The sequence below is a fragment of the Heloderma suspectum genome, chromosome 2 (genome assembly GCF_057233095.1).
Source record: "Heloderma suspectum isolate Gila_16-S chromosome 2, 16-S_ref, whole genome shotgun sequence".
NCBI lineage: Eukaryota > Metazoa > Chordata > Lepidosauria > Squamata > Helodermatidae > Heloderma > Heloderma suspectum.
This window is the reverse complement of record NC_139459.1, coordinates 323,244,163-323,267,362: the sequence shown is the minus strand read 5'-3', so window position 1 is coordinate 323,267,362 and position 23,200 is coordinate 323,244,163. Positions and strand designations below refer to the sequence as shown.

Genomic DNA, 23,200 nt, shown 5'->3' with positions numbered 1-23,200 from the left:
CTGTATATGATAAGTCTTTCATTTGGGTGTAGAACTGGAAATAAGACAGAAGTAAGCAAGTTAGCTTACAGTCCAGGGGTAGGCAACCTGGTGCCCTCCAGATGTTTGGGAATACAACTCTCATAAGTCCCAGCCAACATGCACAATTGGTTAGAGATTCTGGGAGTTCTGTTTCAAAACATCTGGAGAGCAGCAGGTTGTCTACCCCTGTTTAAACTTTTAAGGCATTTTACACAAGGCTTTGTACTGCAACCCTATACCCGCTTACCTGAGAGTGAGCCCCACTGAATTCAGTAGGACTTACTTCTGAGGAGACATGAAGAGAATTGCATTTTACTCTGGCCTTCCCCTGATTATGTTTTATCAGACTGGGTTTTAGTTGCAATTGTGTTATAGGTTCTGTCTTATGCTGATGTTTGTTGTTTTGTGGAAATTTAGCTGCTTTTATAACCACATCGTTTTTATTATGAATTTTATTATGTGCATTTTAATGTTGTACACTGCCTTGAGAGGGCTCCTGCCATGAAAAGTGACTAGTAAGTATTTTAAATAAATAAGTAAATTTTCTACCAAGATTTCTTACCAAAGGGCCTTACAACAATTTTATCACAAATATACAATGTAAACTGTTAGGAATACATGAATCCCCTTCTGGGCTCTGGGGAGAGTGCTTCTCCACTGGCCCAGACCCTGAAGTCAGCAACTTCCTTGCCCCCCACCCCCATGCCCATGTATTGAGTGTGGATATCTGCAGCACACAGGCTTCCTTAGGATCTGGAACTGTTCACTCAGGGTTCCAGCTCCCATGTAAATCTATATGCAGATGTGGACATTGGAAGCAGGGAAGCTGTGCAACCTTGGAGGTAGGGCCAGCACCCCAGCCCTGACAATTGCATGAAGGGGCTTGTATGGCCCTGGTAGCTGATGACCTAGTCTGTGTTCTAGGCTGTTCGCCCCAGAGGGAAGGGCTAGCGGAGTTTCAACCAGATGCAGGGGCTAGCTGGTGATAAAAATACAAACTCAAAGCAGGCTTCTGTTGATATACCGAGTTTTCTGGCCTCTGGCAGTAGAAGCCTAATGCACACCAGTCCAAATCTGGAATCCATATTATTTTGCCAAATGTCTTCCAGTCATTCGAATCTCAAAAGTAATTCGGCAAAAGACCCTGAGTCCCCTGAATTTATTCCCCATAAAGACTGGAAGGGATATGTGCGTGTGTCTGCTCATCACTAACAGTGGCACTTCCTCTAAATTTCACAGAACAATCTATTATTTGGACTTGAAACTGCACAGACTAAAATGATACCTTTAGCTGGTATCTCAAATCCATTATTCGCATCTCTACATAACCATTAAAACATGAATTACTGTCCCATGTTTCTCTTTTTTTAAAATATATTTTATTTATTTTGTCTTTATAAATGAAATATACAATACCAAACATACCAACAACCTGATCAATACTATAATTTCCCAACAATACAATATTCTGATGAGGACACCATAATAACAAAAAGAGAAGGAAAAAGAAAGGGGGGAAAAGGAAAAAAGGAAAAGGGAGGAGGAAAGGAGGTAAAGGAAAAGGAAGATTCTTTCCCCTTCCGTCCCCTCTCCCTCTCCCTCCCCCTTACAGAATTAAATTTAAACTCTAATACCCCCCAGCCTCCGATGCCATTCTATTTTACAAACTATATCTATAACCTTTTATTTGCCACCTCTTTGATCTGGAAATAACATAACTTTATCTTGTTTCCAGGAAAGGCTTCCACCCTCTCTTGCAAAATGCAGGATATAATCCTTTGTGGAGACCTTTGCAAATTGGACAATGATGGTATAGTCAGTCCCTTTCGCATTTGGCACACAAAATGCCTGCTCAATATCAAGGAAATAATCAGATGGGATAGGGAGTATCTCATACAAAAGTTTATCCACAAAAATAGGCAATTTACATAATTAGACAAATTTTTAATCCCAATAGTACGTACATTGGATCTTCTCGTGAAGGCCTCCAGTTGAGAAATTCTGTCAGAGGTGTTTTTAAAACAAATTTGTGTCGAAGTCTCATTCCCTGCTACTCGGTCTTCTAGCTCGTTAATTCTTGTCTCCATTTTTTGCCATGACGCATTAATTAAATCGACAGCTCCTTGAAAGGCAGTGATGGAATTTTGGATTAAATCCAACCTTTTGGCTTGCTCCATAAATTGGGAAGATAAAGACTTTATCAGAGTAACTAATTCCCCTATATCTTCTGTTTTCGAAACTTTTGCCAGAGGAGGTACGGGGGGGAGTTGGCGGTGAAGCCATCCCCTTTCTTCTCCTCGGTGCATTCATGTTTCTCTCAAACAGATCTTACAGGTCCTCAGATGTTGTTAATATTTCTTAAATCATCCCACAGGAGTTGTTGATATTTCTTGAAGCATATATTATTATGGAACATGTCAGCCTTGTTTTCTCCTATGAAATAGGAGTCTCATCCCAGCTTTTTGCATTGGTAAAGCTCTGGGGAGATAATCCTGGAATCCAGCCCCCCCGCTATCTCGAGGGGGGTAGTTTTCTCCAAGATGTTGTCCAGATGCCACCTTGCCCCCCCTTTAATTCCAGGGGGAAGATGAAAAGGTTTTTCAACCTTTTAAAAAGCTGTTTGAGAAAGCTCCCACGGGAGAACCCTTGGGAAGCTGCCAGAGTGACATTGGTTCCAACTGGAAGTCGCTGTCCCATGTTTCTCAACTGCTGTCAGGTATGTGCCCTAATGGGGCTGTGGTGGCTTAGTGGTTAAGACGCTGAACTGCAGACTGGAAGGTCAGCAGGACAGCAGTTCGAGACCCGAGTGCCGCGTGACGGAGTGAGCTCCCATCTTCAGTCCCAGCTTCTGCCAACCTAGCAGTTCGAAAGCAAGAAATTGCAAGTAGATAAATAGGTACCGCCTTGGCGGGAAAGGTAACAGCATTCCGTGCACCTCGGTGTTCAGTCATGCCGGCCACATGACCATGGAAGCGTCTTCGGACAGCGCTGGCTCTTCGGCTTAGAAACGGGGATGAGCACCGCACCCTAGAGTCAGACACGACTGGTTGGGGACACCTTTTATGTGCCCTAAGATGGGATCTATGGGTAGAATTCAATGGGATGCTTATGCCTCCCCTGATTCTCTTGCACCTCACTGATTGTGTTATGCAAGCAGAGGGTCCTAGCGATTCTGCTGCATGAGTGGAACCACTTGTGCAACAGCAATTTAGTTCTTCCCAAAGGAAGCCCTGAAATGAGCAAAAACGCTCGTTTCTCTATTTGGGCAGGTCGGCAGAGCTCCCTTATGCAAGCTTTGCCAAGCTGCCCCATTCCAGAAACAAGCATGTCCGCTCATTTCCAGTTGCCCCGGAAGCACTATGCCTTCCTTCCACAAGCAGTGGGTCCCGCTTACCAACAGGAATTGGAGGGGCATAAGGAAATTGGCAGTGTATAAGCGCTTTGTTGGATTCCGCCCCACATGTCAGAAATTTGCACTTTTCATTTTCCACAGGTACACACAGGTTCAAGTGCTCCTTGCACCTGCAATAGCCACCAACAATTAAAGGCCAAATTGGCTTTGAGTAAGATGAATTTCACAGATATTACCGGGAAAGGTTTTTGAATTTACTTTGATCAAATACACTTAAGCAGTGTTTCAAATACTGTAAAAAAAAATTGCAGTTCATCTGTTAATTCTAGACTACAATGTTTATTTTGTTGTATCTAACAAGAAAAATATATTATGTTTGGTTTCCCAGAATATAGCTATGAGGCAGAAGAATGTGCAAACTTACAAACTTGTAAGTCTTGGTCTGACAACTGGGCGATGTGATGGACTATAGTCTACATGCTGAAGGCTGTTATTTTAGCCACATCCATTGCAAATAAATGACATGCAAAAGTTACAGAACTGCATTTAAAATTAGATAAATATTTACTAGAAATAACATTAAATGCTTTGCGCTATTAGCAGAAAATTGGTAGAAAAAATTAATTCAACCAGCTTTGCTACCCTTAGCAATGAACTATAAAGCTAGCAATATATTTTGAAGGACCTCTAACATGGACCATATGACACTAGGCCACATGTAAATAAAAATATGTTATAGCAGGTGGGATGATTTTAATTTTATTTCATGGGTTAAATGTGACTTGCTAAGCTACAGAGAAGCATTTGTTCCAAGTACATTGTAAAGAAATTAATGTAAGTTCAATGATGTGGTTTTGAGTGAACCGATATACTGCCTATTTTTAACCACCATGCAGGATTTTTCTTTAAACTTAACAAAATGCCAAGAATACAACAATGTTCACCAAAGGTTTAAAATATTTTCAAGCATTGCACCTGTTCTGGGTCCCCTCCCATATGGGTGGGCTTAGAATTCCCTTTCCTAAGTTGTTGTAATTCTTAGAAGGGTGCACCAATCCCAAGATTTCACTGGGACCCTAACTTGGACTTTGGAAAATGGCCCATTTAGGCTTTGATTGATTTGGAGTCCATTCACTTTGACACAGGTACCAAACCCAGTCACGATTCAGTCATCTGTGGCTTCATCCCTCCCACTGATAATGATGGGGAATTAAAAACAACAACAAAACAACTCTCTTTTTTCTTTGTCAGAACTGGATGAAATTTGAAGGCATGGTAGCTCCTTAGGAGGGGATTATGTCTACCCAATGTCAGAAAATAAAGGCAACAGTCTTTGTGCTATATGCCTTTATATTCTGATTATTTTAAGGGAACTGCTGAAAACATTTCTTATTTGTTGGCAGAATGTAGACTCAAAATCAAATGATGGGGAATATCCAACATCTCCCCACACACAAATACACACTTTAATATGGGGAAAGATGAACTAAGGTGTGCTGAATTCCCTGCTGAGAAAGCAAAGCAAGAGACACAGACAAAAATAGAGAATAAAATAACGCCTACACAAATGCGTGTGCATGCGCACATGAAAAACTGTAGGACAAAAGGAACTACATTCAAATTATTGAATTTTGATTTCCTAACTAAGGTTGGGGAAAAATGGATTCGCTAACTAATTCTACACAAAGACACACAGAAACAGCAGAGAAGGACTGAGAAACCAAAGGGTACTGAAAAAGGAAATATTTTGCAAGAAAAAGTCTGGGAGAAGGACTGAGTTAAATAAAGAATGAAATCATGAACAAACAAAACTTGGAGCCAAGCAACCCTACCCACCCCAACACAACAACAACAGATCACTTTGCTTCCTACTCTCAAGCTGCTACATTGTACAACTGAGAGAAAACAGAAGATAGTGAGAATTGTATTGAAACACTCAATAGAACTCAAGCCCTCTCCCGAAGCACAGTGATTGGAGCCCCTGGTAAAATGTGCACTAGGATTAGAAAGTGGATCTGTCAGTCACTCAAACACACTCCCTCCTCACCCCTTCACCTACTTAGTGATCTCTTTCCAGGAGACATCACTTCTCTGAAACACAAGGGGGTAACAAAGCCTCATTCAGTTTTGGTTCTGATGGCTTTGGAAGGAAGCCTGTTTCACCTTGGGAAGCACCGGACCCCAACAAAAGCAGCCTGATCGTGCTTGGGCTTTGCCCCAATCTGAAGCACATCCACAGTAATTATCCTCCTACTGGGCTATAGCCTCACAACCAAATGAAAACCGATGAAGTTACTACAGAAGAGGTTTTATTAGTTTAAGGAAAGAATTCAGCGCAAGTTTTATGAAACTATTTTCTGTTCTTTCCATGAAAAATGTTATTTATAATGGTTAAAATTATTGGTAAAGTAACTTCCCTAGAATCTAAACTCAGGCAAGAAACAAGGTAGATGTATCAGTAGATAAACAAGAAGGCAGAACTTCCTCTACTGACATATCCTGTATGGAATTAGGAAGTAACTGAAAAGTTATACTTGTTTTTGAACTAAAACTAAAACAAAAATAACAAGACACACACCCCTACACATTTGGGCTTGGCTCCAGCATCTTCATTCTGCCAACGGAAGATTACAGCGGGTGGAATGGAACTTCTGCATCCTCCTCCCTGCTGCAGTCCCCCAGACACCCTCCAAATCTGATCAAGAGGGATGGAGGACCCTTTGGAGGAGATTTGCAAGTGTGTGGGGGGGCTGCAGGGGGGAGGAGAGGATATGTGAGTCCCATTCTTCAATTGGTGCTGGATCCAACCCTAGCACTAGTCAACAACAATTTAAATGAAAACAGTTCCCCCACTCTTTGGATTTCCGGAGAAAGTCTCTCCCCAGCCAGCTTGTTGGCAAAAATGTATTTAGCACATAGTGTAGCTTGCAAAAGAATATGTGAAAACATTGCACTCAGAACTATAGTTTATATACCAAATGTATGTCTTGCTTACCAAATTTCCCAATGACAATGAAAAAATGGATTTCTTTAGGTGATGTTAAAAGCTTTCAGAGGAGAAAAGGGGTGGATGGGAAGAGAGAGAGGGAAGAATGAGAAGGAAAGTATGAAAAAATAAGGAGAAAAGAGTAGAAAGAAAACTAAACAGAGAAAAAAGGAAGTGTCAAGGAAATAATTCAGCTACTTAGGTTTCAGATAGCTGACAGAACTACCTTAAGAGGCAACTGCAGTGTACAGTACTGGTCGCCACATCTAAAAAAGGATATTGTAGAGTTGAAAAAAGTGCAGAAAAGGACAACTGAAATTCTCAAGGGGCTGGAGCAACTCCCCTATGAGGGAAAGTTACAACAACAACAACAAGTAAGTGGAGACATGACAGAGATGTACAAAATTATGTATGGTGTGGAGAAAGTGGATAGGGAGACATTTTTCTCCTTCTCTCATAATACTAGAACCCAGAGCCATCCCAGGAAGCTGATTGCTGGGGGATTCAGGATCAACAAATGGAAGTACTTCTTCACATAGCACGTAGTTAAACTATGGAATTCACTTCAAGATGTAGTGACGGCCATCAATTTGGATGGCTTTAAAAGGGGATTGGACAAATTTATGGAAGCTAAGGCTATCAGTAGCTACTAGTCCTGATGGCCATGTGCTACCTCCAGTATCAGAGGCAGTATGCCTATGTACACCAGTTGCTGGGGAACATGGGCAGGAGGGGGCTGTTGCACTCAGGTCCTGCTTGTGGGTTTCCCACAGGCAGCTGGGCAGCCACTGTGTGAAAAGAATGCTGGACAAGATTAACCTTGGTTTGATCCAGCACAGCTCTTCTCATGTTCTTATGCTACAGTGTTTATATACCACTCAACAGCCAAAGCTCTCTGGGTGGCTCAGAAAATTAAAACCCTTAAGTATAATATGATAAAACATAATATAATACCTTTAAAACACTTAAAACAGAATACAACCAAAGTAGAACAAAACAAAACAGCAGCACGGTAACACATGGAGACAGCAATCCTATGTCTCCTCCTCCACACCTGTAGACAGAGCTATGAGCACAGAGGAGGAAATCCAGTTATGTTATATACATAATGTTAGATGTTATATACCCTCCCCAGCCCCTCCCAGTTGCTTCAGAAAGCTTCTCTTACAACATCATAACTATGACCTCATAAGAGAAGTTGGAAAGGGAGAAAAGGGGGCATGCAGGTGGGCGGGGAGGGGAGAGGCCAGGTTGTGCAATACCCTATGACCTTTCCAGTCCCCTCCCTGCCCACCAAAAGGTATGCCAGCTAGATGGACTCAGAGGACTGTATACCCGTATACTACGCTCAACATCTAAGGTCCTCCTCTGGGTGCCTACTCATAGGGAGGCTTGGAAGAGCGCAAAAATGGAGACGGCCTTCTTGGTGGTAGCTCCCCAATTGTGGAATGATCTCCCCGAAGAGGCCCACCTGGCACTAATCCTTTTTTGGTGCCAGGTAAAGACTTTTCTCTTTTCCCAGGCATTTGGCCACATGTGATGAGTTTTAATTGATCCTGGATTTGTTTTATGATTTGGCTGATTGCTCAAAGTTGTTTTTAGATATAAGTTGTTGTGTATACTGTCTGTTTGTATATTTCTTATATTTTTAAATTTTGCATATTGTATTTGTAATGTTTTAATCTTTCTAAACCGCCCAGAAAGCTTCAGCTATGGGGCAGTATAGAAATGTTGTTGATGATGATGATGATGATGATAATAGCAGCTACTTTTTGTATTTTAAATGGAAATCGCTACTATCCTCCTCTTGCCCGGCCTGGTTCTTGCAGAGGCAGAGGGCTCCAGGTTCTGTCTACTGGAAGAGCAGCCCATAGGACTATACCCTTAAAAGCAAAATTGAAGGTCTTAAAGCTTGGGAAAATAAAACGGTCTTCACCTGATGCTGAAAAGAGCACAATGTGGGCACCAGGTAAGCCTCTCTGGGGAGAGCATTCCACAACCAGGGTGCCACCACTGAAATGGCCCTCTCCTAATGGCCCTCTCCTGCCTAACCTAATTTGGTAGGTGTACCCAGAGGAGGTCCTCTGAGAATGATCTTAGGATACAGGCAGGTAGATATGGAAGAGACGATCCATAAGGTAACCTGGCCCCGAGTTGGTTATATTAGTATTCCTTACATACCCCATAAATTGTGAAGTTGCAAGGAACTTTTGGTTACTGGAAGCTGCACCACTTCAAAATGCACATGAGAAATTTCTTGTTTGATACTATCCCATATCAACATTTCCCCAGCAATCCCCTCCCCTCTGAATCAGTTTCTTTTAAAATATTTTAATTGTTCCATTGTGTTTAATTCTTTTATCTGTTGTTCACCACTCCAAAATCTTTGATGTGCAATGGTATATAAATATTGTAAAATAAATAAATACATACATACATACATGTAGAATAGAAACAGACAGAGTGCAGGCTTTTATCTGCCACATTAGCTTTCTACACACAGAGAGATTTTGTGTGGAGGTGCTTTCAAGCAAGAAATCACCCATTTGCATTTTGAGGTGGCACTGTGACATAGGTGGCTGTTTCTCACATGCACTAAAACATCTGAATCAGAAATAACACTGAACAGTTGAAAGACTTTTCAGTCAGGTGAACAGTATTTTCCCCATGGTATAAGCCATCATGTGTTTGGCTATACACAAAGCCATGATGCTGTCCTCATGTGGAGCATAAATGCAACCAGGAGACATGACTGGATTTTTTATTTTGGTCCCACACAAAAAATACCACATCACTACAGTGACATTTCTGTGGAGAGAAAGCTTGGAAAAGTTCTCTTAATGTCCTGAGTGTTAGTTGGAAAGCTGTGTATTAAAGCCTGTGGTGCATTTACTGGATCAGATTCTGTAGCCATATAAACAAGAGACATATATTTACATACCTGGGCTCCTTATTAGTCATTTCAAAATGGGAAGGCTTGGTGTGTGTTTTAATTCTAGTGATTTATGATGGTTTGCCTCCTAACTTTATGAATAAGGTTAGGCCCAGGTATTGATTCAAACAGTAATTCTGTGGACACTGTGTAAAGCTACAGGGGCATCCTGCCCTGTAATCAAGTCCAACTTTCTCCATACCAACCTAAAGCTGCAGTCATCCCCTACTGAGGTTCTCCAGGTACATACATTGTATTCCTTCCGGCGTCAGGTGAAGACCTTTTTATTTTCCCAGGCATTTTAGCCTTTTAGGCTTTCAGGGCGCAATCCTATTCAGATAGGTGGCCAACTCCAAACTCAAGAGGCGACCACCTATCCAAAGCAGGGCAGGAGAAGCATGGAGGGGATCGTTCCCTCTGCACTTCTCCTGCCCTGCATTTTCAGCTACACAGCCAATTGCAGAATGAGCAAAGGTGCAGCAGCAGTATTGGATACTGCCCCTGATAAGTTAAAAGTCTAAACAGAATAAATTAAGCATGTTCATTAATAAAATCAGCTACATAATATGCAACACTTCTCTGATTGCCAAGTAATCATCATTATTTAATTCATAGTTTTTACACCATTTAACAAATAATATTCGCTCCAGTAAGCAGATTTATTTGGACGATAGGACAGATCTGAATTTTCCATTTACATTTTTCTTTAAATGCTTCTTGAAATGTGGAAGGAAATATTGTTTGTAGCATAAAATAGCTATAACTTTTCTAGCGTATAACCTTTGTGTGTATGTCATTATAGTAAGCAATCCCCTCCCTCTGTTTCCTCCTTTTCTGGCTATGAAACACAGTGGTTTTATAATGCCAAAATACATTTCCAATTTACAAACAATTTCATAAGGACACTGGAGGAAAGCACTGAGAAGGCCTAGTTCCAGACCTTTTCTGCAGCTCATTCACCCAGCTGTATCCTACTTGAGTCTCCAATTAATTCAGTGATCATCAGTCTGACAAAAAGATCACAGGGAATGAAGAAGTAGAGCACAACAAAGGTCAAATCTTGATCAGTCAGGATTTTTACTCAGTGGCTTTGGACAAGTCACTCTCTTCTGCAAGAATCAATAATTGTTAACCATGGATAGGATGAAAAAACAGGTGTCTGATTACAATGGGAAAGGAGAACATGTGCTCAAAAGAAACAGAAGACATTTTTTTGATTAGCTGAAGTTTTTAGGCCCAGCAATTTTTGTAAGTTTTGGGATCAGATGTCTGTGGATGTTTTTCCTTCCTTTTCTTTTACTAAACAAACAAACAAAAGGTATGGCTCTGCTTGAAGCTGCAGCTTGGCTGCTCTCAGCAGCTTGCAGCATTCTTGGGCCAGAATGCCCCAACCAGAACAACACTATGTCATAAGAAGCACCTTGAAAGCACTATATGTCTCAGTTCAAATGTCATGGCAGCAAATGTCACAGCGGCACAGGGATCTGTGCCACATGTGAGCCACTTCCACTTTCTGCAAACAACCTTCAGTCAGCCCGATCAGAGGTTATAGCATGACGTGCAAACCCAGACCACTTACGGTTGTTTAATTAACCTATGATTTGCCACCGTGATGTACAAAACTCACCCTGTAAATGCTAAGCAGTGTTATTCCAGGTTACTAAAGCAATGGGAAGATGGGAACAAATGCTGTAAGATAACAAATTGGGTGAAGATGGAAAGATCAAAGTGCAGATCACCTCTGTGGGCTGATAATTTTGAGATTACTATTTTGCTGTATAAAGTGTTACCAGTTTACTTGGATTACTACAATAGCATTTTAACAACAGTGACAGCTTGTCAATATTAATAGGCTGGTCTAATCTATTATCAATGTTAATCCAATTTTCCTTCTTTCCTGGACTCCAATCATTACCTGACAATAGAAGAGCAAAAACGAGGAGCCAGTCATAGCAATGGCTGAGAAGTGAACTATTGAATAACATTGATAATACTTATACAATAATGGAAAGAGGCAACTATGTTGGTTTCCATACCATTAAACATACTGGCAATTTAGAAGAACATTCTTTATTATGTTGCACTTGTTACCTTTTTGCCATGGAATTCCTCCCTCAACTCTAAAAAAAATTGCTAGCAGTTTTGTAAATAATATATCATGCACAAAAAGGGACTGGAATGGATCAAGACTAACAGTGTAATACTATAAATACAAGTCTAATTGCTTTCAGTACAGCCTGGGCTTCAATCCTATACCTAGGTGTTTATTTTGGAGTAAATATGAATAGGATTATACTGCAAGTTAGTTGAACTTAGTACCCATTGTAATCAATGTGACTTAAGTTAAAAACGTAAGAAGAATCATGCTGGTTCACACCAAAGGCCTATCTACTCCAGCATTCCGTTGCACAGTGTCCAACCAGACTAACTTGCCCCACTGAATTAGATGGGAACTAAGCTCAACTAAGTCTGGATCCAACCCACTGATGATAGAAGATAAGAAAGATGAAGTGCCAAGTTAAGCCGCATTACATTCTTTTGTACATATAAGTGGCTGTTATAGAGGGGGCATATATTTTCAGTTAACTATCCTAAAGGCATGATGATCAAATGGTTAGAATAGTTGCCTCTACTGCAACAGCCTGCAGACTGACATTTCATACTATAATGCTGCATTTATCCCACTCAACTGTTAATAAGGAACTATTTGACTGGATTAATAAGTTTCAAAGGTTTTTGAAAGTGGTCCTAAGCATATCATTGCCTCTCATTTACAGACCATATAAGTTGATATGAATGAACTACAGTAGCCCAAAATGCTTCAAGGTGGACTCTTATTCATCGTGCCTCAGTACATGGTTTCTTGAGGTCCATTTTTGCCTTACATTCACAGGAATGTAAAGACGTGAGTTTCCATTTTTGTCACAAGCTTCCCTCTCTCTCACTCTCTTTCTGAGTATATGTGTGCTTCTGCATTTCTCTGAAAAAAATTACACATTAGAAATATGTTCTTATTAAAAAGTTATTTATTTATTTATTCATTCATTCATTCATTCATTCCATTCCATTTCTATGCCGCCCAACAGCTGAAGCTCTCCGGGCAGTTCACAAAAATTAAAACCAAAAAGTACACAGTAAAACAACACAAAAATATAAAATTATTAAAACCACAATATAACAATACAACCAGAATAAAACCAGAATAAAACCTAGCAGCAATGCAGAGATTTAAAATACAGATTTAAAACAGCAAAGCTAAAAGACTAGAAAGCTAAAATACTAAAATGCCTTGGAGAATGAAAAGGTTTTCACCTGGCGCCGGAAGGAATACGACGTAGGTACCAGGCGAACCTCACTAGGGAGCTCATTCCACAATCAGGGTGCCACAGCAGAAAAGGCTTTCTTCCTAGTAGCCACCCATCTCATTTCTTTTGGCAGGGGCTCACAGAGAAGGACTGCTGAGGATGGTCTTAAGGTCTGGGCAGGCACATATGGGAGGAGGCAATCCTTCAGATAACCTGGCCCCAAGCTGTTCAGGCCAGCACTCTGAATCGGGCCCAGAAATGGACTGGCAGCCAGTGCAGCTGGAAAAGTACTGGCGTAAATGAGCTCATTAGCCAGTCCCTGATAACAATCTTGCTGCCATATTTTGGACCAGCTAAAGTTTCCAGACCGTTTTCAAAGGAAGCCCCACATATAACGCATTGAAGTAATCCAAACAAGAAGTTATCAGAGCATGGATAACTGTAGCTAGGCTATCTCTGTCCAGATAAGGGTGTAGTTGGTATACCAGCCTAAGCTGATAAAAAGTGCTCCATGCCACTGAGTTCCCCTGTGCCTCAAGTGACAAGCAACCCCCTCCAGAACAGGTTGAATATCACCTAGCCAGGCAGATGAACCCACCCACTAACAGCACCTCTGTCTTGTCTGGATTGAGTTTCAGTTTATTGGCCCTCATCCAGTCCATTACCATGCCCAGGCACTGACTCAGAACAGCCACTGCCTCACCTGGGTTTGATGAGAAAGAGAGGTAGAGCTGGGTGTCATCCGCATATTGATGGCACCTCAGCCCACACCTCCAGATAACCTCCTCTAGTGGTTGCATGTAGATGTTAAACAGCATGGGGGATAAAACAGAGCCCTGTGGAACCCCATGGCACAATTGGCATAGCACAGAGCAATAATCTCCCAGCACCACCTTCTGGAACTGGCAATCCAAGTAGGAGCGGAACCACTGCAGTGCAATGCCTCCAACTCCCAACCCAGACAACCTATCCAGAAGGATACTGTGGTCAGTGGTATCGAAAGCCGCTGAGAGGTCCAGGACAATAAACAGGGTCGCACATCCCCTGTCCCTCTCCTGGCAGAGGTCACCCCACAGGGCGACCAAGGCAGTTTCCGTTCCAAAACCAGGTCTGAAGCCAGACTGAAATGGACCGAGATAATCCGTTTCATTCAACGGTGCCTGGAGCTGTCCTGCAACCACCAGCTCAAGAAGGGGATGTTGGCCACTGGCCAATAACTGTTAATGTCCTCCGGGTCCAGGTTAGGCTTTTTCAGGAGTAGCCTGATTACTGCCTCTTTTAAAGAGGCTGGCACCACTCCCTCTCTCAAGGAGGAATTTACAACCTCCTGGACCCAGCCAGCCATCCCCTCCTTGTTTGATTTAATAAGCCATGAAGGGCAAGGGTCAAGAACACAGGTGGTCGACCGGACTAGGCCAAGCACCTTGTCCATATCCTCAGGCCTCAATAACTGAAACTCATCCTATAAAACTGGACCAGATGGTGCTCTGAACGCCTCTACCAATGGAACTGTATTAACCATGGTGTCCAATTCATGATGATTCTGAGCGATTTTATCTTCAAAGTCCTGTGCAAACTTGTCAGAGCATGCAACCAAGGGTTCCAAAGTCTCTCTCCCTGGCCCAGAATGTAACAAGTCGCGAACCACTTGGAAAAGCTCCGCTGGACGATAGTGAGAAGAAGCAAGATGTTGGAAAAGAACTGTCTCTTTGCCACCCTCACGGCCACAGAGTAGGCTCAATAGTGAGCTCTAACCTGTGTTTGGTCAGACTCAGCATGAGTTTTTCTCCAACTGTGTTCTAGCCATCTCCCCTCTTGCTTCATTGCCCTCAGCTTGGATGCGTACTAAAGAGCTGGCCGGGCTTTGCTCAGAGGGAGAGGGCACTTGGGCACGATCGTGTCAACCGTCTGAGTAATCTCTGAGAGCATCCTGGTCTTCAACAAGAGCACCAGCCATACCAGCAGGAAAATCCCCCAGAGCCCTATGGAATCCACCAGAATCCATTAGCCTCCGGGGGTGGACCATTTTAATAGGTCCCCTACCCTTGCAGAGGGGGAAGGCTGCCAAAAGTCTAAACCTCAGCAGGAAGTGATTGGACCATGACAAAGGGACAGATGTTAATTCCTCCACTTTCAGATCACCATCCTCCTATATAAATATAATGAATCTAGGATTATTAAGAAGTGTTTCAAATATGTTTAACTTCTTGTTTTACAGATTTCATGTGCTAGATAAATACCATCACAGCTCCCAAGAGCAACTGTGAGGCCAATCCACACTGAGGCCAGTCCACATTCACAGTGGACATTATTTGAAGGATAATTTCTTAGGGTGTTCCAGAAGTCTACTTTGAATAATTTTCAGAAACTCCATAAGCTTACCTTAACTTTAATGTCTTCAGATCCTTCAAGCTCTTCAAAAGGGAACAGCCAGGGAAACCACCTTGCATCAAAATGCCAGAGCAGATCAAGTGATGCTCCCTAATCTGGATAAAAGCTTCTTGGTAAGACTTGCTCATTAGTCTGAGCAACTATGGGCTTCTCAGCACAGAGGGGTTCCCCCCCACACACACTATTTTACCAGGGCTTCTGCTTCCGGATTCTTTGCAAGATTAAGTTGGCCCTTTACATGCGCTTCCGTTCCCCCCCCTTTTTCCTCTTTATCTGTGAGTCCTATATGTTTCATTATGTAGATGGTGCTGCAGTTATAGCACCACTTCCTCTTTACATGGACAAATTCAAACTGATCCAAACCAGTTATTTTTCTTAGCTCATTATTTCCATTTCAAATTAAGTCATGGAAATGGTCAGAAACCATGGGAGAGGAGCTAGAGGTTTACAACGTCATGTAAAGAACCGCAAAACTTCTGTGAGTAACTAATCTCAACTGCAGGATAAAAGCCCCATGTGGAGAAGCCCTATGAAACTGCTTGTGATGACAGTACAGATGGCCTTTCCCTTCCTCTCCCTAACCCCCTCCTTTTTTTTTTTACTTGCCCTACCCTCAGTGTCATTGGAGCCAAGTATGACACTTTCCAAAGTATCCATTGTGAACCATTCTCTAAAAGCAATACTAAAATGGTCTCAATGTTAATTAAGAAGCACTACTGGAACGAAAGTGTTCACTGTGAGTTGTGGTACCTAGTCTGATATTTAATACAGTTTCACGAATAGAGTAAGACATTCATTATGGATCATACCAAAGTTGTATCCTTCAGACAGAAAGGCAGTAGAGGAGATCATTGAAGAGGCTAATTTGAGGGGAGTATATCAGTTGTAATGGGTGAGGATAAAAAGAGAGATATAAATAAGAGTAAGGATTAGATTGAATGATTGGTAACAGGAAGTAAGGACTAAGACTTAGCCCATGGGAAAGCTTCTTGGTGATAGAAATGGAAACAAACTAGAAGACATGTTCTGGCTTATTTTCTTAGCTTGTGAATGAAGGACAGATATTTAGTGCAAGAGAATGGTAGAATGCCAGTCACAATGTATCCAGCTACACCCTTACAGTAATTCCCAGTTTGAATAAGCAAATCTTTTTATTTAACTTTGAGCATGGATTATAGTATCATAGTAACCCCATCTTTCTTTTGTCTTTCTACAGTCCCATCTAGAATCTACTGTCTGCTTCACCCCCATCGAAATCCATACACATATGTCAAGTCTATATTTTCAATCTAGCTAGATCCAAAACATTCACTTCTGTGCATAAATCTCTTCTAGACCCATGCATCTTCCTCCTCTTCAAGTGTTTTCTCCTTTCTATTCTATTCAAGTAGTATTGCAGTTATGGATAATCCTTCTATGCTTCTCTCCTCAATCACTATACCCATGGAAGAGACAAAGCGCAAGTGAATAACATTTGATGTTACCCACATTGCTTCGTAATGTCTACAGCAGAACTCACACACCTTATCTCTGCAGCCCGAGTGTCTTCCCATCTCCCATGGTGAGATATGCAAATTACCCCCGCATCAGGAACCCCTACATCAGGAACCCGTATATCATTATGGATTTCTGATGGAAGGGCAACTTGCACATCTCATCACTGGAGATGGCGTAGACAGATACAAAAAAATCCACCCTGGACATTACAAATAAGTGTGGGGAACTGGAAGCATGGATCACTCATGCTTCCTGTCCCAGTCCATATAGTAAAATCCAAAGCTGCTTCCTCTGTATAAGCAATTTCAATTCACATTGTCTCTCTTTTTCACAATTGTCCACAACCATGCTTCACCCTGCACTGTTTGATATGAAAACAAGGGTCAGGAGCAAGTTCAAGAGAGTCCCAATATCTTATTTAATAAATTTTAGACCTGAGATTTTCCATTATTCTAACTGAAATGACTCAAATCCCATTAAATATGACAGACATGCAGTAGCTGAACAACCCTCTTGGAAATCTAAAGTTAAACAAAGACTTGTCTTTGTTGGGTGTTTTTCATACAAGGCCTGAAAATGTAATTACATTTAATTTTTATAATAAAGTCATGCAATCATTGCAGATGTGTGTTAGAAGGTACTTTTTATTGTTTTTCATCATGTAATTGTGTGCTCCATTGCTTTTTTACTCTTTTTTTCTTGTTGTGGGAGGTGTTATAACTTTGGATAAAACACTTGTCGGGGAATAAGAGTGGGATGTGCATTATATTGTAAGTTGTACTGCAAAAATACACCCCACCCCACTTTAATATTAGTTGTATTTGAAATCAATGATCAAAAAGAACATGTTATTTGTGGTAAATAAAGCACTGATCATTAGTGACTAAAAACAAACCAAAGAATATGGGAAGCAGTTGGGATTTGGCTACAGACAGAAATGTGAGCCTGACTTCACCACTTCATTATTTACACGGAACCTGTAATATATAAATGCTTTCCAAATCCTAATCTCATCCAACTTTATAACAATTCAATCCACCCCTAAAATGAATGATTACAAAAAATATTACTGGAGATGAATTTCTGCCAAAAAAAAACCCCCATTTTATAGCTGTTGCAGAAGGATAACCACAGAAGAGAACAAACTGAAGCCACTGTTCAGCACTCCACAAGCAGAAACCACAGAAATATCATCTTATTCTTAAATCCTATGAGTAGGCTGACCATACGTACGTACTGTTTTAAACGGGACAGTACCGTTTTTTTAATATTTCCCGACTGTCCTGTTGTTTTAATATAAATGTCAATTTTGTCCCATTTTTATTTTTTTGTAAAAAACTGAATGATTTTGAATGATCATTCAAAAAACGAGCGCAATTGTACGGTAGTTCGAACATTCTTTGGCATTGCCGTTTGGAATTGGAATGGAAACTGACCTTTTCCAGTCTTGTGGCCACTGTTGAGTGTTCCAAATTTGTTGGCATATTGAGTGCAGCACTTTAACAGCATCATCTTTTAGGATTTTAAATAGCTCAGCTGGAATACTGTCATCTCCGCTAGCTTTGTTGTTAGTAATGCTTCCTAAGGCCCACTTGACTTCACTCTCTAGGATGTCCGGCTCAAGTTCAGTGAGCGCCTCCTGAACAATGTTACGGACCTCTGTACGTAGTTCCTCAGGCACTCTGTCTATCAGGTCTAATCCCTGAAATCTATTCCTCACCTCCACTGTATATTCATCAGGGATATGATTGAGGTCATACCTGAATGGTTTAGTGGTTTTCCCTACGTTCTTCAATTTAAGCCGAAATTTTGCAAGAAGCAGCTCATGATCTGAGCCACAGTCAGCTCCAGGTCTTGTTTTTACTGACTGTATGGAGCTTCTCCATCTTTGGCTGCAAAGTACATAATCAATCTGATTTCGATATCGACCATCTGGTGATGTCCATGTGTAGAGTCGCCTCTTGTGCTGTTGGAAAAGAGTGTTTGCTATGATCAGTGTGTTCTCTTGGCAAAACTCTATTAGCCTTTATCCTGCTTCCTTTTGTACACCAAGGCCATGCTTGCCTGTTATCCCAGTTATTTCTTGACTTCCTACTTTAGCATTCCAATCCCCTAGGATGAAAAGGACGTCTTTTTTTGGTGTTAGTTCTAGAAGGTGTTGTAGGTCTTCATAGAACCAATCAACCTCAGCTTCTTCGGCCTCAGTGGTTGGGGCATTGACTTGAATTACTGTGATGCTGAATGGTTTGCCTTGGATTCATACTGAGATCATTCTATCGTTTTTAAGATTGTACCAGAGTACTGCTTTTCCCACCCTTTTTTTTTACTATGAGTGCTACTCCATTTCTTCTAAGGGACTCTTGCCCACAGTAGTAGATATAATGGTCACCTGAATTAAATTCGCCCATGCTTGTCCATTTTAGTTTGCTGATTCCCAAGATGTTGATGTTCAATCTTGCCATCTCATGTTTGACCACTGCCAGCTTACCTTGATTCATTGATCTGACATTCCAGGTTCCTAAACAACATTGTTCTTTACAGCATCGGACTTTCTTTTCACCACCAGACACATCCACAGCTGACTGTCCTTTCGGCTTTGGCCCAGCTGCTTCACTCTTTCTGGCGCTACTTGGAAATTCCCTCTGCTCTTCCCCAGTAGTATATTGGACACCTTCCGACCTGAGGGGCTCATCTTCCGGCGTCATCTCTTTTAGCCCTGTGATACGTTCCATGGGGTTTTCTTGGCAAGAATACTGGAGTGGGTTGCCATTTCCTTCTCCAGTGGACCACATTTTGTCAGAACTCTCCGCCATGACCTGTCCGTCTTGGGTGGCCCTGCACGGCATAGCTTATGGCTTCACTGAGTTACGCAAGCCCCTTCGCCACAACAAGGCAGTGATCCATGAAGGGGAACTGTTTTTATAGGTATTGTTTATTATATTTGTTATTTTGTTTTGTTATTCTCTGTCTTAGGATATTTTACTGGTAGGATCACATAGATATTTAAAACAAACAAGCAACAAAATATCAGTAACAAAACTGGATAAAAACAAAACAGAAATTAAAAGGCAGATCTCATAAAACACCAACATCAGCAAATCAATAATGGCAGAAGCCAAGAAAAGCAGCAGAAGCCAACACAATTCCATTACAGATTTAAAACAGTAGGGACATGCCAAAAGCTGGCTAAAATAGAACCGCCTTCCCCTAAGGATAGAGCAACACATTCCACCCACTTAGGGAGTTCAACTATTTTGGTGCCACTGCAGAGAAGGCTTTGCCCTATGTAACCATCCCTGGTATTTCAAATGGCAAGAGCATGTGGAACAAAACTTCCAAAGAAAAACCCAATGCATAGGTACATTCATGTGTGAAAAGGGGATCCTTAACATATCCTCACCTCACACTGTTTGGGACTTTAAAGGTTCAAACCAGCACTTCAAACTGAGTCTGAAAGCCAAGTGAGAGATAAAGAGCTTTTCTACACAAGGCTATTAATCTGCTTTATCTACTTTCGGTTTTGTCACAGAATTGAGATCTAACCACTACACGAAGAGTGTTTCCTTTCCTGCTTTTCTGCTACATAACTCTAGGTGGCACTGTGGCATAGTGCAATAGTGCAATGCACAAGTAAAAAAAATGTTTTATTTTACAATTGAGTGCCACACTTTCGCTGTTTTACAAAAAGTCACCAAAAGTGCTCTTTAGACACAGCAGCAAAACTGGAGGGTCACAATGTTGTCTAAAGAACCTGTAAACAACTGTGAGCAGGGGATGCTGAGTGTACAATAAATACTTCATGTAGAAAGCCTATAATTATATATATTAAAAAAAACCTGCTGGTTTAAGACCAGAGTTAAGGCTATCTCATGTTGGCTCAAGCATCACAAAGCTAGGAGATTAGAAGCTTAGGCTGACTGTGGTTTTGTAAATATTGTGGTTTTAATTTTCTACATATTTTAAATTGTTTTATTGTGTGTTGTTTGGTTTTAATTTTTGTGAACCGCCCAGACAGCTTCGGCTATTGGGCGGTATAGAAATGAAATGAAATGAAATAAATAAAAAAGGCTGATGCCTTAACAGACATGGCCTGTGATCAGTGTTAATGTCGTGCAATGTCACAAATTGTGCTTGCTTACAACTTAACTTCCATGCACCCACACTCCTCCTTGGTCTTTCAGGCCCAAATCTAGATAGGGAGGATGGAGTGGGCCCAGCAACGATGCCCAAGTTGCCTTGGCTTATAAAGCATCTAGCCTTACTGAATTGCAAGTGGAACCTGTTGTCTATGGCTACCAATGAATTGCTAAATCCGATCGCTGCTTCAAAGGCAGCTCCAAATAGAGTAGATTACAGTAGCCTAATCTGGATGTCATTAAGGCATGAATTACCATTGCTAGGTCATTCAGTGAAGCTGACTTTTAAAAACGGGCCAACTATCCAGAATGACTTAGTGTCATGCTCTCTCTGTAAAGGATGTCAAGCTTACTGAAAAGTATGGGAACTGGTTGAAGCTTACTCGCATTATGGTAAGAATGTGTTGGATAATAAAACCTCCTTTAACCTCCACCCTATCAGTAATTGTCCTCCTTTCACTCACTTAGATTCATGGAAAAGGTTAATTGCTTTATCTGGAATTCTTTTGCTAAATTAATGTTTTATCAAAGCACCCTTCCCCTATTAATACTTGCTTCATACAGACTGTGTAAAAGGCGGGACAGAAGTCCCATTGACTTCAATGGGATTTATACCCAGGTAAGGTTGTATAGGACTATAACTTAGGAAAGCCAAACTAAGTTCCAATATTCAGCAGGCTTCTCTGAAATACTGGATTTGAGATCCTGTGTTAGAACTTGTAGTAGAATTTCCAGGGGCTACAGAAGGTAGAAGATCACATGGCTGAATGATCCCCCATGTCTTTGAAAAGTTCAGCATGTCATAGAAAAAGATTCCAGCCTCTGATGTGTTAGTTTTCTATGTTCAAGGAACTTATTTTATGTGGGAGAACATTTAAGTATGTGATCCTCCACCTGCATTCTAAAATGGTGCAAGAAGACTATGCCACATATTTTTCTGATGTGTAGATCAGTTCATAGCATTTCCAATTTCTTCCTATTTATAATGCTTAGAATATCTTTCCATTCCATTTGTCTCAATACAAATGTGCCTCTAATAAGCCCCTGTAAAAGTCAGAAACTTACATTCAGTAACCAATTCAAACATCATAAAATAAAAAGCCAAGGAAGTATATGGGGGCTGCAATGACTTGTCTAACAGTACCCATTTCCTTAATAAATACATCTTTCTTTCTTTATACAACCTCCCAATGATACATTTGTAATATAGCATAAAAATAACATTGGATCAAACTATTAAATAGATAATTTCACAGAACTACACATGAACTGAACAATGCTGTTCAAACTTTATTCTATAAGAATGTAATGATTTTAGCCAACATTATATTTTATTTTATTTTGCATTATTATTGCATTGACATAACCTTGACACACTAGTCACCTTAGTAACAAACAAGTGTACTATATTCATGCATAATTGAAATCCCAATAGGATATTTGATTTAATACAATGATAAGTTAAAATGAATTTAAATAGATAGTATTTCAGCTGGGTAAAATCCAACACAGAAGCAATTAATGTTAATGCAAAATGGAAACACTATTTTTGAGAAGTCCATATGCTAAAACAAGACCACTATTTAAATTCACATTAAAATTCTAATCTTGGAAAATCCCAACAAAAAGGAAGAGCCAAAATAGCAACGGCTTATGTACAAATTATGATAGGAATCAGAAATTTGGCTTGCAACTTTAAATGACCCAAGCATTCTATCATCACTTCTGTGCCACGCACAAAAATATGACCAGCTTTATTTATTTTATTTATTTACAATATTTATATACCACTCCACACCAAAAGATTTCAGAGCGGTGAACAACACGGTAAATTAATAAAACAGCAGATTAAAAGAGTTAAAACATTTTTTAAAAAGACAAACCCCAATAAAGTGGAATTTAACAAACCACGGCTGGTCATGCAAAGAAGGCCTCTTGAAAGAACAACGTCTTCAGGAGGCTCCGGAAGGAACACAATGTTGGCGCCTGCCTGACCTCTAAAGGCAGGGAATTCCAAAGGAAGGGGGCCACCACACTGAAGGCTCTTGTCCTGGTGGACTCCAACCGGGCCGTGGGTCCATGTGGAACCACCAGGAACATGCCCTCTCATGACCTCAGTGACTGGGCAGGTTAGTAAAGAAAGAGGCACTCTCTCAGGTATCCTGGTCCCAAGTTGTTTAGGGCTTTGTACACTAATACTAATACCTTAAACCTGGCCCGGTAGCGAATAGGCAGCCAATGCAGCTCCCTCAGCAGAGGAGTTACACGCTGAAAGGGGCAGCTCCTGACAACAGCCAAGCTGCTGAATTCTGCAGTAGCTCCAGCTTAAGGGCAGCCCCACATAGAGCGCATTGCAGCTTTGTAACACTGAACTGCAGACTGGAAGGTTGGCAGGTCAGCAGTTCGAGACCCGTGTGCTGCGTGACAGAGTGAGTTCCCGTCTTCAGTCCCAGCTTCTGCCAACCTAGCAGTTCGAAAGCAAGAAATTGCAAGTAGATAAATAGGTACCGCCTTGGCGGGAAAGTTAACAGCGTTCCGTGCACCTTGGTGTTCAGTCATGCCGGCCACATGACCACGGAA

General features: G+C 41.2%; 1 protein-coding gene across 37 annotated transcripts in view; it reads right to left on the bottom strand.

The window, feature by feature from the left end:
- The window catches only part of FOXP1 (forkhead box P1), a 724,900-nt gene that overhangs the window by 592,241 nt on the left and 109,459 nt on the right, over window positions 1-23,200 (bottom strand). For 18 of the 37 annotated variants that reach the window (XM_084840360.1, XM_084840382.1, XM_084840383.1 and 15 more), the window contains exon 3: window positions 1-23,200. This exon is cut by the window's left edge; it is cut by the window's right edge and continues 12,994 nt beyond it. The exons of 17 other annotated variants lie outside the window; for them this stretch is intronic. The gene's annotated coding sequence lies outside the window, so the exon portion shown is untranslated. 2 more of the 37 variants (XM_084840363.1, XM_084840369.1) reach the window with 1 other exon arrangement.